The 17,871-nt window shown below is 45.6% G+C and overlaps 1 protein-coding gene and 1 pseudogene across 1 annotated transcript in view; both read left to right on the top strand.

Moving 5' to 3' along the window:
- LOC134957797 (calcium-activated chloride channel regulator 1-like) overlaps window positions 1-17,871 on the top strand; it is a 141,387-nt gene that overhangs the window by 41,317 nt on the left and 82,199 nt on the right. The window lies entirely within an intron of this gene.
- On the top strand, window positions 2,643-2,844 carry LOC134959274 (U2 spliceosomal RNA; annotated as a pseudogene).

The following is a 17,871-nucleotide window of genomic DNA, read 5'->3' as shown; positions in this document are numbered from 1 at the left end:
TGGTCGACAGTCATTAGGTCGACCACTATTGGTCGACATTGACATGGTCGACATGGACACATGGTCGACACATGAAAATGGTCGACACATGAAAGGTCGACATATGAAAAGGTCGACATGTTTTTTTTTTTACTTTTTTGGGTGTCGTTTTTTGCGTAAAGTGACTTGGGAACACCAATTAGTGCACCGCGTCCCCTCGCATGGTGCCTTCGCTCCGCTGCCGCTTCGCTCGGCACACTTTACCGTTCCAATCGTAGTCCATGTGGATCGTAAAGTATGGAAAAGTTCCCCAAAAGAAAAAAAAGTTAAAAAACTCATGTCGACCTTTTCATGTGTCGACCTTTCATGTGTCGACCATTTTCATGTGTCGACCATGTGTCCATGTTGACCATGTCAATGTCGACCAATAGTGGTCGACCTAATGACTGTCGACCATAACATGGTCGACCATGTGAACGGATACCATGCTGTCATCATCTGTGTGTGGTATAAGAATACAACATTGTAGTAATATGCAACATGTATTTTATACTTCTATCATATTGCATTGCATTTATTATTCTGTTTGTCAAAAAATAACACACATATGTTTGTAACAAAAGCCACAACAAATATTTTTCTTAACGGAAGACCCTATTTTGTTTTAGGTTCGTGGTTTTGATTGTTTTAAAAACATTAGACAATCATGAATAGGCAAAATAACAATCATGTACAAACCCTGTTGAAGTAAGATGAGGCAGAAAACACAACATGAATGGCATAGTAGACCAACATTTTTTTATTTTTTGTAAGGTCGCAGGAGCAGGGACTTCTTTCCTCATGTTCCTTTTCTTTAATTATTTTCACTATCTTATACTCAATACTCCCTTTGATGGCACCTAACACCGGCTTTTCTAAACCTGTCCTATTTTGTCCTGTAGTATAACTGTGCTTTTCAAGGTTTGCAGATTTAATTATGTACTGTGTTATGGGCACTGCGGATCCCTTGTGCCGCCATATAAATCTAGGAAAATATTAATAATAAGATTAAAACCCAATAAGCAATGATACTCATGTGCTGAAGCTTGCCCAGCAGATTATGGTGTGCACTTTAATAAGCATTATATTACTGTATACCTCAAGTGTGCACTCATGTAGTTTGGTTGCTTTAGTGAGGAGGTGTTCAGCCCTTTACATTAATGTTTGTTTTAGTTGAAAAAAAAATTATACTGACGCTGCATTACTGTGTGTTTGTTTCGTTGACATAATTATCAGAAGTACACTGTGTTTGTAAGTGTTCAGATGTGTTATTTTATGGACTCACCAGCCAGATGAGGGGATTCTGCTTCCCGTGTTGGGGAAGGTGCCAGTAATTGTGATGGTGGCCTTGAGGACACAGTAGAGATGCGTCTGTGAGGGGGAGATGCAGATGTGGCCCTCGGGAGATCTGGGCGTGGTCTTTTCAACGCCACGTGTTTGCGGCTGGATGTTGGTTGTCCTGTGCGCATTTGCGGACTAAGGTGTGGCCTGGATGGGACTATGGAAAAACGCAATACATTAGTGTATTTTCTAAAATATATTTTGGCTAAAAAACCCCATAAAGGATACTTTACCTGTAGTAGCAGCAGCATCCTCCTGTGCAACATTTGTCCTGCTACTACGGGCTGCTCTTCTTTGTGACACTGAAAAATATTTAGCATTATGGTATGTATTTTTGCCAAAACATTTACAACATGATAAACAACATTAGCCATGTAGCCATTAGGAAAATCAAAACCATACCTGTGTTTTGAAAATTGATATTAAAAATAGTCCATTTCAAATACGACAGCTTAGTAAATGAGTCGTAATCCATTCAAAAAGTTGTACTTTTACACATTCGATGTCATTCGTGTTTGAACTTTAAGCTCATTCTGAAAAATACGAATTTTAGTAAATAAACCCCCAGGTCTGAACTGCGCATGTGTCAGCACATGCCAGACAGCCGACGGCCATCTCAACCCTGAGACTGCCTCTGCCTGATTGACAGGCAAAGGCGTTCACTGGGTGGGAGGGGGCAGGCTGGCGGCGTTTGCCCGCTGTATTAGGGGCGCGGTCCGGGCAATGCAGGCGTGCCCGGACCATGTGGGGGACAGGCCACGGCAGCTGGGTGACATCACACGCAGCTGCTGCGACCCTCACAGCGACAGGTAGCTCCCTGTCAGCGCGCAGGAGCTGCGCTGGTGGGGAGCTACTCTTCAAGTACAAAAGCATTGTCGCTGTGCGATGCTTTTGTGCTTGTGCGGGGGGATTGGGCCTGACATGCTGGGCGTCCCCCCACATGTTTGTGTGACTGATCGTAGATGTGCTAAATTTAGCACAGCTATGATCAGGTCTGAATTAGTCCCCAAGTCTGAATGACCCCCTTAGCCCAGTAACTATGCCACATATACACATGATACAGTATTTGCTTGTAAGAAGATCCTACCTGTGTTGTCATGCACAAACAATGCCCTCTCCTCACAAATTACGGCCACTACAGTAAATGTAGTGGCTATTACGGTGTTTAGCATTTAGTCCACCAAATTGGTGGTATAACTTTATTCAATAGTTGGTATAGTGGGACTTTTACTGCCTCCAGTAATTAGCCCACCAACTGCAACCAATGTGCAAGTGATATTTGCTTATTTTCTCTGCCTTTTAGCAAAGTTCAGGTGTAATATCTGTTTTATCAGTTTAATATTTGATACGCTCCCTATCTAGGAGCTTGCTCTGTCCACTTGATACACTACCCTGGTATGGCAGTGCGTCTAGGACCGGTACACAAATACCGGTATTGTCATAATCTGCCTCTGCTTGCACTATGACAATGTAGTGGGACTGGTACTCTGTTTACTACTTAGCCAACAAATCTTGGTAAAATGTTAATGGCTTAGTTAATGTCAAATAATTTGTGGTCAATACTTTCACACCTAAAGGAGTGATTGTTGGTAGTCTGTGTTTTACTTTTAAAAGAAAAGGAAGGAAGGATAGATCAAAGGCGATAACGCAATCTTTAAAATTGGATATACATCACAAATGCTGTGGTCCCTTCTGGTAATCGATCTATCGAAAGTCTCTCAATGTCCAGATGTTACACATGAAAAAAAGGGAGAAAATACAGTATATGGGTAGTATTGCTTAAAACACTAAAAAACACACGGCCTCAAAGTGTCCAGAAAAAGAGGCCTAAGGTGCCAGAAAACCAATTTGATAGTAGACAGGGATAGTATCTCGCCACCACTCCACAGGTGTTTTGGACGTACCAAAACTCACATAGAAATAGGTGCAGACAGATGTATAAAGGTATCTTTAAACACTGTATCAACCGTGTCATAAGGCAAGAGAGGATTCTTTTCCAGTAAACGTACCCCACTCACTTTTGGAGGGGGATGGTTCCCACGTATAAAGGTATCTTTCAAGTAGAGATGAGCGGGTTCGTTTCCTCTGAATCCGAACCCGCCCGAACTTCATGTTTTTTCTCACGGGTCTGAGCGACTCGGATCTTCCCGCCTTGCTCGGTTAACCCGAGCGCGCCCGAACGTCATCATGACGCTGTCGGATTCTCGCGAGGCTCGGATTCTATCGCGAGACTCGGATTCTATATAAGGAGCCGCGCGTCGCCGCCATTTTCACACGTGCATTGAGATTGATAGGGAGAGGACGTGGCTGGCGTCCTCTCCATTTAGATTAGAAGAGAGAGAGTGAGATTGATTTGAGACAGAGACACTTGATTTACTGGAGCTTAGGAGTACTGTAGAGAGTGCAGAGTTTACTAGTGACTGACCACAGTGACCACCAGACAGTGCAGTTTTATTTAATATAATCCGTTCTCTGCCTGAAAAAAACGATACACAGTGACTCAGTCACATACCATATCTGTGTGCACTGCTCAGCCCAGTGTGCTGCATCATCTATGTATATATCTGACTGTGCTCACACAGCTTATAATTGTGGGGGAGACTGGGGAGCAGTGCCAGTTATAGGTTATAGCAGGAGCCAGGAGTACATATTATTAAAATTAAACAGTGCACACTTTTGCTGCAGGAGTGCCACTGCCAGTGTGACTGACCAGTGACCTGACCACACTGACCACCAGTATAGTTAGTAGTATACTATATTGTGATTGCCTGAAAAAGTTAAACACTCGTCGTGTGACTTGTGTGGTGTTTTTTTTTTTATTCTATAAAAAACTCATTCTGCTGACAGACAGTGTCCAGCAGGTCCGTCATTATATAATATATACCTGTCCGGCTGCAGTAGTGATATATATATATATTTTTTATATCATTATTTATCATCCAGTCGCAGCAGACACAGTACGGTAGTTCACGGCTGTAGCTACATCTGTGTCGGCACTCGGCAGTCCATCCATAATTGTATACCACCTACCCGTGGTTTTTTTTTCTTTCTTCTTTATACATACTACATCTCATTATCATCCAGTCTATATTAGCAGCAGACACAGTACAGTACGGTAGTCCACGGCTGTAGCTACCTCTGTGTCGGCACTCGGCAGTCCGTCCATAATTGTATACCACCTACCCGTGGTTTTTTTTTCTTTCTTCTTTATACATACATACTACATCTCATTATCAACCAGTCTATATTAGCAGCAGACACAGTACAGTACGGTAGTCCACGGCTGAAGCTACCTCTGTGTCGGCACTCGGCAGTCCGTCCATAATTGTATACCACCTACCCGTGTGTTTTTTTTCTTTCTTCTTTATACATACATACTACATCTCATTATCAACCAGTCTATATTAGCAGCAGACACAGTACAGTACGGTAGTCCACGGCTGTAGCTACCTCTGTGTCGGCACTCGGCAGTCCATCCATAATTGTATACCACCTACCCGTGGTTTTTTTTTCTTTCTTCTTTATACATACTACATCTCATTATCATCCAGTCTATATTAGCAGCAGACACAGTACAGTACGGTAGTCCACGGCTGTAGCTACCTCTGTGTCGGCACTCGGCAGTCCATCCATAATTGTATACCACCTACCCGTGGTTTTTTTTTTCTTTCTTCTTTATACATACTACATCTCATTATCATCCAGTCTATATTAGCAGCAGACACAGTACAGTACGGTAGTCCACGGCTGTAGCTACCTCTGTGTCGGCACTCGGCAGTCCGTCCATAATTGTATACCACCTACCCGTGGTTTTTTTTTCTTTCTTCTTTATACATACATACTACATCTCTTTATCAACCAGTCTATATTAGCAGCAGACACAGTACAGTAGTCCACGGCTGTAGCTACCTCTGTGTCGGCACTCGGCAGTCCATCCATAATTGTATACCACCTACCCGTGGTTTTTTTTTCTTTCTTCTTTATACATACATACTACATCTCTTTATCAACCAGTCTATATTAGCAGCAGACACAGTACAGTACGGTAGTCCACGGCTGTAGCTACCTCTGTGTCGGCACTCGGCAGTCCGTCCATAATTGTATACCACCTACCCGTGGTATTTTTTTCTTTCTTCTTTATACATACATACTACATCTCTTTATCAACCAGTCTATATTAGCAGCAGACACAGTACGGTAGTCCACGGCTGTAGCTACCTCTGTGTCGGCACTCGGCAGTCCATCCATAATTGTATACCACCTACCCGTGGTTTTTTTTTCTTTCTTCTTTATACATACTACATCTCATTATCATCCAGTCTATATTAGCAGCAGACACAGTACAGTACGGTAGTCCACGGCTGTAGCTACCTCTGTGTCGGCACTCGGCAGTCCATCCATAATTGTATACCACCTACCCGTGGTTTTTTTTTTCTTTCTTCTTTATACATACTACATCTCATTATCATCCAGTCTATATTAGCAGCAGACACAGTACAGTACGGTAGTCCACGGCTGTAGCTACCTCTGTGTCGGCACTCGGCAGTCCGTCCATAATTGTATACCACCTACCCGTGGTTTTTTTTTCTTTCTTCTTTATACATACATACTACATCTCTTTATCAACCAGTCTATATTAGCAGCAGACACAGTACAGTAGTCCACGGCTGTAGCTACCTCTGTGTCGGCACTCGGCAGTCCATCCATAATTGTATACCACCTACCCGTGGTTTTTTTTTCTTTCTTCTTTATACATACATACTACATCTCTTTATCAACCAGTCTATATTAGCAGCAGACACAGTACAGTACGGTAGTCCACGGCTGTAGCTACCTCTGTGTCGGCACTCGGCAGTCCGTCCATAATTGTATACCACCTTCCCGTGTTTTTTTTTTCTTTCTTCTTTATACATACATACTACATCTCTTTATCAACCAGTCTATATTAGCAGCAGACACAGTACGGTAGTCCACGGTTGTAGCTACCTCTGTGTCGGCACTCGGCAGTCCGTCCATAATTGTATACTAGTATCCATCCATCTCCATTGTTTACCTGAGGTGCCTTTTAGTTGTGCCTATTAAAATATGGAGAACAAAAATGTTGAGGTTCCAAAATTAGGGAAAGATCAAGATCCACTTCCACCTCGTGCTGAAGCTGCTGCCACTAGTCATGGCCGAGACGATGAAATGCCAGCAACGTCGTCTGCCAAGGCCGATGCCCAATGTCATAGTACAGAGCATGTCAAATCCAAAACACCAAATATCAGTAAAAAAAGGACTCCAAAACCTAAAATAAAATTGTCGGAGGAGAAGCGTAAACTTGCCAATATGCCATCTACCACACGGAGTGGCAAGGAACGGCTGAGGCCCTGGCCTATGTTCATGGCTAGTGGTTCAGCTTCACATGAGGATGGAGGCACTCAGCCTCTCGCTAGAAAAATGAAAAGACTCAAGCTGGCAAAAGCAGTAGCACCGCAAAGAACTGTGCGTTCTTCGAAATCCCAAATCCACAAGGAGAGTCCAATTGTGTCGGTTGCGATGCCTGACCTTCCCAACACTGGACGTGAAGAGCATGCGCCTTCCACCATTTGCACGCCCCCTGCAAGTGCTGGAAGGAGCACCCGCAGTCCAGTTCCTGATAGTCAGATTGAAGATGTCAGTGTTGAAGTACACCAGGATGAGGAGGATATGGGTGTTGCTGGCGCTGGGGAGGAAATTGACCAGGAGGATTCTGATGGTGAGGTGGTTTGTTTAAGTCAGGCACCCGGGGAGACACCTGTTGTCCGTGGGAGGAATATGGCCGTTGACATGCCTGGTGAAAATACCAAAAAAATCAGCTCTTCGGTGTGGAACTATTTCAACAGAAATGCGGACAACAGGTGTCAAGCCGTGTGTTCCCTTTGTCAAGCTGTAATAAGTAGGGGTAAGGACGTTAACCACCTCGGAACATCCTCCCTTATACGTCACCTGCAGCGCATTCATAATAAGTCAGTGACAAGTTCAAAAACTTTGGGTGACAGCGGAAGCAGTCCACTGACCAGTAAATCCCTTCCTCTTGTAACCAAGCTCACGCAAACCACCCCACCAACTCCCTCAGTGTCAATTTCCTCCTTCCCCAGGAATGCCAATAGTCCTGCAGGCCATGTCACTGGCAATTCTGACGATTCCTTTGCTGCCTGGGATTCCTCCGATGCATCCTTGCGTGTAACGCCTACTGCTGCTGGCGCTGCTGTTGTTGCTGCTGGGAGTCGATGGTCATCCCAGAGGGGAAGTCGTAAGACCACTTTTACTACTTCCACCAAGCAATTGACTGTCCAACAGTCCTTTGCGAGGAAGATGAAATATCACAGCAGTCATCCTACTGCAAAGCGGATAACTGAGGCCTTGGCATCCTGGGTGGTGAGAAACGTGGTTCCGGTATCCATCATTACTGCAGAGCCAACTAGAGACTTGTTGGAGGTACTGTGTCCCCGGTACCAAATACCATCTAGGTTCCATTTCTCTAGGCAGGCGATACCGAAAATGTACACAGACCTCAGAAAAAGAGTCACCAGTGTCCTAAAAAATGCAGCTGTACCCAATGTCCACTTAACCACGGACATGTGGACAAGTGGAGCAGGGCAGGGTCAGGACTATATGACTGTGACAGCCCACTGAGTAGATGTATGGACTCCCGCCGCAAGAACAGCAGCGGCGGCACCAGTAGCAGCATCTCGCAAACGCCAACTCTTTCCTAGGCAGGCTACGCTTTGTATCACCGGTTTCCAGAATACGCACACAGCTGAAAACCTCTTACGGCAACTGAGGAAGATCATCGCGGAATGGCTTACCCCAATTGGACTCTCCTGTGGATTTGTGGCATCGGACAACGCCAGCAATATTGTGTGTGCATTAAATATGGGCAAATTCCAGCACGTCCCATGTTTTGCACATACCTTGAATTTGGTGGAGCAGAATTATTTAAAAAACGACAGGGGCGTGCAAAAGATGCTGTCGGTGGCCAGAAGAATTGCGGGACACTTTCGGCGTACAGGCACCACGTACAGAAGACTGGAGCACCACCAAAAACTACTGAACCTGCCCTGCCATCATCTGAAGCAAGAAGTGGTAACGAGGTGGAATTCAACCCTCTATATGCTTCAGAGGTTGGAGGAGCAGCAAAAGGCCATTCAAGCCTATACAATTGAGCACGATATAGGAGGTGGAATGCACCTGTCTCAAGCGCAGTGGAGAATGATTTCAACGTTGTGCAAGGTTCTGATGCCCTTTGAACTTGCCACACGTGAAGTCAGTTCAGACACTGCCAGCCTGAGTCAGGTCATTCCCCTCATCAGGCTTTTGCAGAAGAAGCTGGAGACATTGAAGGAGGAGCTAACACAGAGCGATTCCGCTAGGCATGTGGGACTTGTGGATGGAGCCCTTAATTCGCTTAACAAGGATTCACGGGTGGTCAATCTGTTGAAATCAGAGCACTACATTTTGGCCACCATGCTCGATCCTAAATTTAAAGCCTACCTTGGATCTCTCTTTCCGGCAGACACAAGTCTGCTGGGGTTGAAAGACCTGCTGGTGAGAAAATTGTCAAGTCAAGCGGAACGCGACCTGTCAACATCTCCTCCTTCACATTCTCCCGCAACTGGGGGTGCGAGGAAAAGGCTCAGAATTCCGAGCCCACCCGCTGGCGGTGATGCAGGGCAGTCTGGAGCGACTGCTGATGCTGACATCTGGTCCGGACTGAAGGACCTGCCAACGATTACGGACATGTCGTCTACTGTCACTGCATATGATTCTCTCCCCATTGAAAGAATGGTGGAGGATTATATGAGTGACCGCATCCAAGTAGGCACGTCACACAGTCCGTACTTATACTGGCAGGAAAAAGAGGCAATTTGGAGGCCCTTGCACAAACTGGCTTTATTCTACCTAAGTTGCCCTCCCACAAGTGTGTACTCCGAAAGAGTGTTTAGTGCCGCCGCTCACCTTGTCAGCAATCGGCGTACGAGGTTACATCCAGAAAATGTGGAGAAGATGATGTTCATTAAAATGAATTATAATCAATTCCTCCGCGGAGACATTGACCAGCAGCAATTGCCTCCACAAAGTACACAGGGAGCTGAGATGGTGGATTCCAGTGGGGACGAATTGATAATCTGTGAGGAGGGGGATGTACACGGTGATATATCGGAGGATGATGATGAGGTGGACATCTTGCCTCTGTAGAGCCAGTTTGTGCAAGGAGAGATTAATTGCTTCTTTTTTGGGGGGGGTCCAAACCAACCCGTCATATCAGTCACAGTCGTGTGGCAGACCCTGTCACTGAAATGATGGGTTGGTTAAAGTGTGCATGTCCTGTTTTGTTTATACAACATAAGGGTGGGTGGGAGGGCCCAAGGACAATTCCATCTTGCACCTCTTTTTTCTTTTCTTTTTCTTTGCGTCATGTGCTGTTTGGGGAGGGTTTTTTGGAAGGGCCATCCTACGTGACACTGCAGTGCCACTCCTAGATGGGCCCGGTGTTTGTGTCGGCCACTAGGGTCGCTTATCTTACTCACACAGTCAGCTACCTCATTGCGCCTCTTTTTTTCTTTGCGTCATGTGCTGTTTGGGGAGGGTTTTTTGGAAGGGACATCCTGCGTGACACTGCAGTGCCACTCCTAGATGGGCCCGGTGTTTGTGTCGGCCACTAGGGTCGCTAATCTTACTCACACAGCTACCTCATTGCGCCTCTTTTTTTCTTTGCGTCATGTGCTGTTTGGGGAGGGTTTTTTGGAAGGGACATCCTGCGTGACACTGCAGTGCCACTCCTAGATGGGCCCGGTGTTTGTGTCGGCCACTAGGGTCGCTAATCTTACTCACACAGCTACCTCATTGCGCCTCTTTTTTTCTTTGCGTCATGTGCTGTTTGGGGAGGGTTTTTTGGAAGGGACATCCTGCGTGACACTGCAGTGCCACTCCTAGATGGGCCCGGTGTTTGTGTCGGCCACTAGGGTCGCTTATCTTACTCACACAGCGACCTCGGTGCAAATTTTAGGACTAAAAATAATATTGTGAGGTGTGAGGTATTCAGAATAGACTGAAAATTAGTGGAAATTATGGTTTTTGAGGTTAATAATACTTTGGGATCAAAATGACCCCCAAATTCTATGATTTAAGCTGTTTTTTAGGGTTTTTTGAAAAAAACACCCGAATCCAAAACACACCCGAATCCGACAAAAAAAATTCGGTGAGGTTTTGCCAAAACGCGGTCGAACCCAAAACACGGCCGCGGAACCGAACCCAAAACCAAAACACAAAACCCGAAAAATTTCAGGCGCTCATCACTACTTTCAAGTCAGGATAACATCCACGACAATTCCATAAAGTTTTTATTAAAAGACGATGAAAACTCAATGTAAAAAATCACTACCTGGTTTTTAGGTGAAACCAGGTAGTGATTTTTTACATTGAGTCTTCATCGTCTTTTTGTTTCTTCTATGGTATACCATTTTTTTTGAAGTATGCTTTACATGCCAGTATTGACATAAAACCGGATTATGCCAATTTTTGTCTATGACATCTGACCTGCATGTTTTCTGTACAAATCAGAAGGTGGACAATACATAGAAAAACATTATATTTTGCTATTTTTATGAACTTTTAATAAAAACTTTATGGAATTGTCGTGGATGTTATCCTGATTTGAAAGATACCTTTATACGTGGGAACCATCCCCCTCCAAAAGTGAGTGGGGTACGTTTACTGGAAAAGAATCCTCTCTTGCCTTATGACACGGTTGATACAGTGTTTAAAGATACCTTTATACACCTGTCTGCACCTATTTCTATGTGAGTTTTGGTACGTCCAAAACACCTGTGGAGTGGTGGCGAGATACTATCCCTGTCTGCTATCAAATTGGTTTTCTGGCACCTTAGGCCTCTTTTTCTGGACACTTTGAGGCCGTGTGTTTTTTAGTGTTTTAAGCAACACTACCCATATACTGTATTTTCTCCCTTTTTTTCATGTGTAACATCTGGACATTGAGAGACTTTCGATAGATCGATTACCAGAAGGGACCACAGCATTTGTGATGTATATCCAATTTTAAAGATTGCGTTATCACCTTTGATCTATCCTTCCTTCCTTTTCTTTTGAATATTCCCTTGATCTGTTATTTGGACAGATCTGTTGAGGATTTAGATTGGGCTGATAACTTTGCGCCAGGAATTTACACTATTTTAATCTTTATTGTGTTTTACTTTTGTTACTTCTATGTCAGGACGGGTGGTCTTCAGTATGCCGGCGGTCGGGCTCCCGGCGACCAGCATACCGGCGCCGGGAGCCCGACAGCCGGCATACCGACACTTATTCTCCCTCGTGGGGGTCCACGACCCCTCTGGAGGGAGAATAAAATAGTGTGACGCGCGTAGCGCGCCACCATGCCCGTAGCGTGGCGAGCGCAGCGAGCCCGCAAGGGGCTCATTTGCGCTCGCCACACTGTCGGTAAGCCAGCGGCCGGCCTCCCGGCGCCGGTATGCTGGTCGCCGGGAGGCCGGCCGCCGGCAGATCGTAGTGAACCCGTCAGGACACAAGACAGACTTTTTAGTTTTTTTCTTGTGCACTATGGCCCTCATTTCGAGTTGTTCACTCGCTAGCTGCTTTTAGCAGCTTTGCACACGCTAAGCTGCCGCCCTCTGGGAGTGTATCTTAGCTTTGCAGAATTGCGAACGAAAGATTTGCAGAATTGCGAAAATAAATTTCTTTGCAGTTTCTGAGTAGCTCGAGACTTACTCTGCCACTGCAATCAGTTCAGTCAGTTTAGTTCCTGGTTTGACGTCACAAACACACCCAGCGTTCGCCCAGACACCCCCCCGTTTCTCCAGCCACTCCCGCGTTTTTCCCAGAAACGGCAGCGTTTTTTCACACACACCCATAAAACGGCCAGTTTCCGCCCAGAAACACCCACTTCCTGTCAATCACACTCCGATCACCAGAACGAAGAAATTTCTTCGTTAAGCCATGAGTAAAATACCAAACTTTTTTGCAAATTTACTTGGCGCAGACGCACTGCGAACATTGCGCATGCGCAGTTTGTGACAAATCGCTCCATTGCGAAAAAAACTAACGAGCGAACAACTCGGAATGAGGGCCTATGTACCTATAAATTGCCAGAATGGCTCCACAGACCTAAACGCTCCTTACGCAACTTATACTGTGCAGTGAGCCAGGTCCTTGACAGACACTATAGCTCAGTTACTTCAAAGGACAATCATTTGTCCTAGTGATTATGGTCACTTTTAAGGCAGGTCTAAGTTTTATACTTCCTGGTGTCTGTCTGAGCTACCTTAAACAGGATGATTGTGTCCTCAAGCTGTATCGCCAATTGGCGGAGTACTGTGCATCCCTCTGTTTCGTTCCTGGTTCTGATCCACATGTTGAGGCTTCATCGCAGGAAAATAGTAAAATAAATCCTGTCAGGGAGCATGCTTCAATATAGGAATAATAAATAGACTACTGAGTTAATTGGTTTCCACCTCTTCCCTCACATTGGGACGATGTTGATGGAAGTCTGTCTCAACACCTGATGCAAAGGTTCATGTTTACAGGGAAATGTCTCTGTCTCTAGTACACAATGGGGGTAATTCCAAGTTGATCGCAGCAGGATTTTTGATAGCAACTGGGCAAAACCATGTGCACTGCAGGGGAGGCAGATATAACATGTGCAGAGAGAGTTAGATTTGGGTGGGTTATATTGTTTCTGTGCAGGGTAAATACTGGCTGCTTTATTTTTACGCTGCAAATTAGATTGCAGATTGAACACACCACACCCAAATCTAACTCTCTCTGCACATATTATATCTGCCTCCCCTGCAGTGCACATGGTTTTGCCCAGTTGCTATCAAAAATCCTGCTGCGATCAACTTGGAATTACCCCCAATATTGGCCCTCATTCCGAGTTGTTCGCTCGCAAGGCGATTTTAGCAGAGTTACACACGCTAAGCCTCCGCCTACTGGGAGTGAATCTTAGCTTCTTAAAATTGCGAACGATGTATTCGCAATATTGCGATTACAAACTACTTAGCAGTTTCAGAGTAGCTTCAGACTTACTCGGCATCTGCGATCAGTTCAGTGCTTGTCGTTCCAGGTTTGACGTCACAAACACACCCAGCGTTCGCCCAGACACTCCCCCGTTTCTCCAGCCACTCCCGCGTTTTTTCCGGAAACGGTAGCGTTTTTATCCACACGCCCATAAAACGCCGTGTTTCCGCCCAGTAACACCCATTTCCTGTCAATCACACTACGATCGCCGGAGCGAAGAAAAAGCCGTGAGTAAAAAAACTATCTTCATAGCAAAATTACTTGGCGCAGTCGCAGTGCGAACATTGCGCATGCGTACTAAGCAGAAAAACGCTGCGATGCGAAGAAAATTACCGAGCGAACGACTCGGAATGAGGGCCATTGTTGGTTCAGATCCAATGTCTCACATTTACAAACAGTGGCCCTCATTCCGAGTTGTTCGCTCGCAAGCTGCTTTTAGCAGCTTTGCACACGCTAAGCCGCCGCCTACCGGGAGTGAATCTTAGCATAGTAAAATTGCGAACGAAAGATTCTCAAAATTGCGATTACACACCTCTTAGCAGTTTCTGAGTAGCTCCAGACTTACTCGGCATCTGCGATCAGTTCAGTGCTTGTTGTTCCTGGTTTGACGTCACAAACACACCCAGCGTTCGCCCAGACACTCCTCCGTTTCTTCAGCCACTCCCGCGTTTTTCCCAGAAACGGTAGCGTTTTTTCGCACACACCCATAAAACGGCCTGTTTCCGCCCAGAAACACCCACTTCCTGTCAATCACACTCCGATCACCAGAACGAAGAAAATACCTCGTAATGCCGGGAGTAAAATACCTAACTGCATAGCAAATTTACTTGGCGCAGTCGCAGTGCGGACATTGCGCATGCGCACTAAGCGGAAAATCGCAGCGATGCGAAGAAATTTGCCGAGCAAACAACTCGGAATGACCACCCGTGTTTCTTTATCCTTTCACTGAATGAAGACACTGACCTGATGGAGGTTCCACTAATAATTAGTGGATGCATTCATCATGTGATGGCCTAAGACGACTGTCTTTCCTAAAGTACGGTATGTGACCTTAACAGTGAGGTGATTTATTAAATTGGTATTCATTCCGACAGTAATATTCCTACGCTCTATCCTGGCTTAGCACATCCACGATCAGTCTTCAGACATGCGGGTGGATGCCGAGCACAGGGCTAGTCCGCTCCGCATGTCAGGCCCGCCCCCCCCCCCCCCCGCACAAGTACGAAAGCAACGCACAGCGGCTATGCTTTTGTACTTGAAGAATAGCTCCAAGCCAGCGCAGCTCCTGTGCGCTGGCAGGGAGCTGCTCATTGCTGCCCGGGTCGCAGCGGCTGCATGTGACGTCACGCAGCCACCGCAGCCTGCCCCCCCCCCCAACAGTCCGGGCACACCTGCGTTGCCCGGAATGCGCCCTCTAAATGGCAACCAAATGCCGCTGGCCCACCCCCTCTCGCCCAGCGACCGCCTCTGCCTGTCAATCAGGCAGAGGCGATCGCAGTGCTAAGACAGCCATCATCTGTCTGGCTTGTGCCGGCACACTGCTACGCCAGCGCATGTGCAGTTCAAACCTGATTGCTGCTGTACGAAAACAGCGAGCAGATCTGAATTAGCTCCTTAGAGTGATTGCAGATTGTATAATGCAAGTTGTCCATTATTGTACAAGATGATCCTTTTCAAATTATCCATTGACAGATGGGGTCTCTGAAGCTCTACCCTCTGTCACTGTTGTTTTCTTGGATTCTATTTCTCTTCAATCCTGCATCTCTGCCCTATCTATGACGCCCATATATTAATTTTGGTTGCGATTCACGGAATTCTGCTTCCAAATCAAAGTGTGCCTGGAGGAAGGAGCAAGTAACTCTAGCAGTAAAGTGGAAAAAAACGAAAATACCACCTGCGCTCCTTGCTAGTGAACTGGCTGCTGGAACTATAAGTGACTACACCAATCACAAAAAACAATGCCAATAACGACACCTTGACAAAGACCCTATCGGTTGAAACGCGTTGGTGTTCTTGGCTGCCCAGGACTTGGTGAAGGTACAGCTCAATAGCGGGAGCTTCATAAATACCCCTGTATGCTATTTACTGTGCCTTCCTGGAAGGTCATTTTGGGTACGCATTTTAAGTGTAAAAATATTGTTTCTGTAATAAACTTGTATAAGTCTGCACCATGATTCCATATTATTTGTTTTGCATGTACCTTAACTGAGGAGCTTGACAAAGAATCATACACGGTGGGGACGACTTATTACAAGCATTTAGGAGGAGACCAGATAAGAGACTTATTTCATTTTTATTGGACTGATTGACTCAATTTGGACATTTTAAGCTTTACTATTACAAGACTTTTGCTTGGTGAAAATCACTTGGAAGAATATATTTCTCACATAATCTTATCCTTCTGTGATCAGAAGGATTGGTGTCATAATTCTAAAACCCTGAATAAGGTGTGTTATATATCCTCTCATACACGTAGGAGAATATTTTTCTTTATTTATATATATTTGGAGAGAATTGTTTGGAAGAAAGCATCTTTCACATGATTAGAAAGATTGGTTTATGATTTGATAACACTGAATAAGGTGTGCTATATACCCTTTCTTTATCTAGCAGTAAAGTGTCTGCCTTCAGTATAACAGGTCATAGGTTCTCATCCTGAGTATGACTGCTAAGAAATGTGTTATTTAAAATAAATATCAATAAATAGGTATTCTTTTAGAAGGCATTTGTCCACCTGGAACACGGACTTCCGATATGTCCTCAGCAGGGCTCATGGAGTCGGGTGGTATGGTTCCCAGTGGGGGAAAACCAACTTTCTCAGATTCTACTGGTCTGTTGGATATACCGAATTTTATCATGAGCATATATTCTGAATTATGGGGAACACGTACCAAGCAGGATTCTTTGTTATCCCTCTTAGTTATGTTTCATCCTAGAGACAGGCTCTAATCCTTGCAGTCTGTTTGCTATCCAACGCAGGAGTATTCATTCCAATCCCTTTCCCATTAACATGGTCTTGAGGATTTTACTGTTACTTTCCCATCACTGCCATATTTGGTCGATTGTTGCAAAAAGAGCTCCGTCTCCAGCACCTTTTTTCATACACATCTACAGTGGACCTTGGTTCTGGATTTCCTCCTTCGCGGAGGAGGGTGTTCAGGGGTCTTCTTTTCGACCCCAGATATCTCAGTCTTTTGGCCTTGTTTTGACAGGGGTGCTCGGACCCCTAGATACACCCCTGGGTGGAACTTTGGGTTCCGGCAATATTGGCCGTCTCCAGTTCCAGAATGAACAACTGGGAAGCGGACTTACTGGGTTTCCATGGTTTTCTTCCCTGTAGAATGTGAAATTAAACCAACAGGTTTTTCTGATTTTGGTGTAACTGTGTGACAAGCCAACATCGACCTCAGGGCTTCTCGCCTCTGCAAAAAGGGCTTCCTTGGTACGGTGATCTCTCCCGGGTCCTCTTGTGGCAATCATGGACGTCGTGTTAGCTACTTGTCACTTTCATCTGGCATATTTGTTTTCTGCCTCTGGTGAGTGCTTTAACGCATTTGACCAGTGGCTCTTTTGGTCTTCCTTAATTGTTCCAGATTTGCCTGTCGACACTGCTCTGCAATGCTTCAGACCAGGGTGGCCAAGGCTCCTTACAGTGTATCTCTTCAGCCAGATCTTCACTTTAAAACTTTGTGTCATCACCGGGATTTGCCTCATCTGACTGTGACGGCGTGATTGTGGAGAACAGCATCATCAGAGTAATACGTTTACCTCAGTCAGTAGCCTTGACTGTGTTTCAGGCTCGCAAACCAATCACAGTGCCCAGTAAAGGGGGGTACTCACGGAGCGATATTCTAAGCAATCTGACTAGATTGCTTAGAATATCAGCATGATCACTCTGTGTGTAGCCCCCTCAGCGATAGCGATGCGCGGCCCCGCACATCGCTATCGCTGTTGCTAGATTGGCCTGCATGCAGGCCAATCTAGCGGGTCGCTCACTTCACCCGCTGGGTGAAGTGAGCGCCCCCCCCCCCCATCTCCCACCGCACGCTCAGCACAGATCGCGATGTGCTGAGCGGCAGGAGAGATGTGTGCTGAGCGGTTCGCTCAGCACACATCTCTCCTGCATCGGCCCGTGGGTACTGGGCTTTAGACTTTTCCTCTTTTGGTGTGACTATAAAGGCCTCTCAGCTGAAGTTCTTTTTTGCCTCTTATCCTTTCTGCACAATAGTTGTCAGAAGGACTTTGTCTTCTTATCTTCAGTGACAAGGTTCTGCTCTAGATTTTATTTTCCAATGATGGTTACCAATATTCTTATGGCTGTACGGTGTTTCCTTCACAGCTTTTTGCATATACAGTTTCCTTGTGTAGCTCCTGTGTCACCTTTCCAGCCTCTGGACTCTGTTGGGTGGCAGTTCCTTCCTCTTACGGTTTTTTCTT

This window comes from Pseudophryne corroboree, chromosome 9 (genome assembly GCF_028390025.1).
Source record: "Pseudophryne corroboree isolate aPseCor3 chromosome 9, aPseCor3.hap2, whole genome shotgun sequence".
NCBI classification, from domain to species: Eukaryota; Metazoa; Chordata; class Amphibia; order Anura; family Myobatrachidae; genus Pseudophryne; species Pseudophryne corroboree.
Note: the sequence above shows the minus strand (reverse complement) of the source record. Positions and strands in the feature narration are given on the sequence as shown.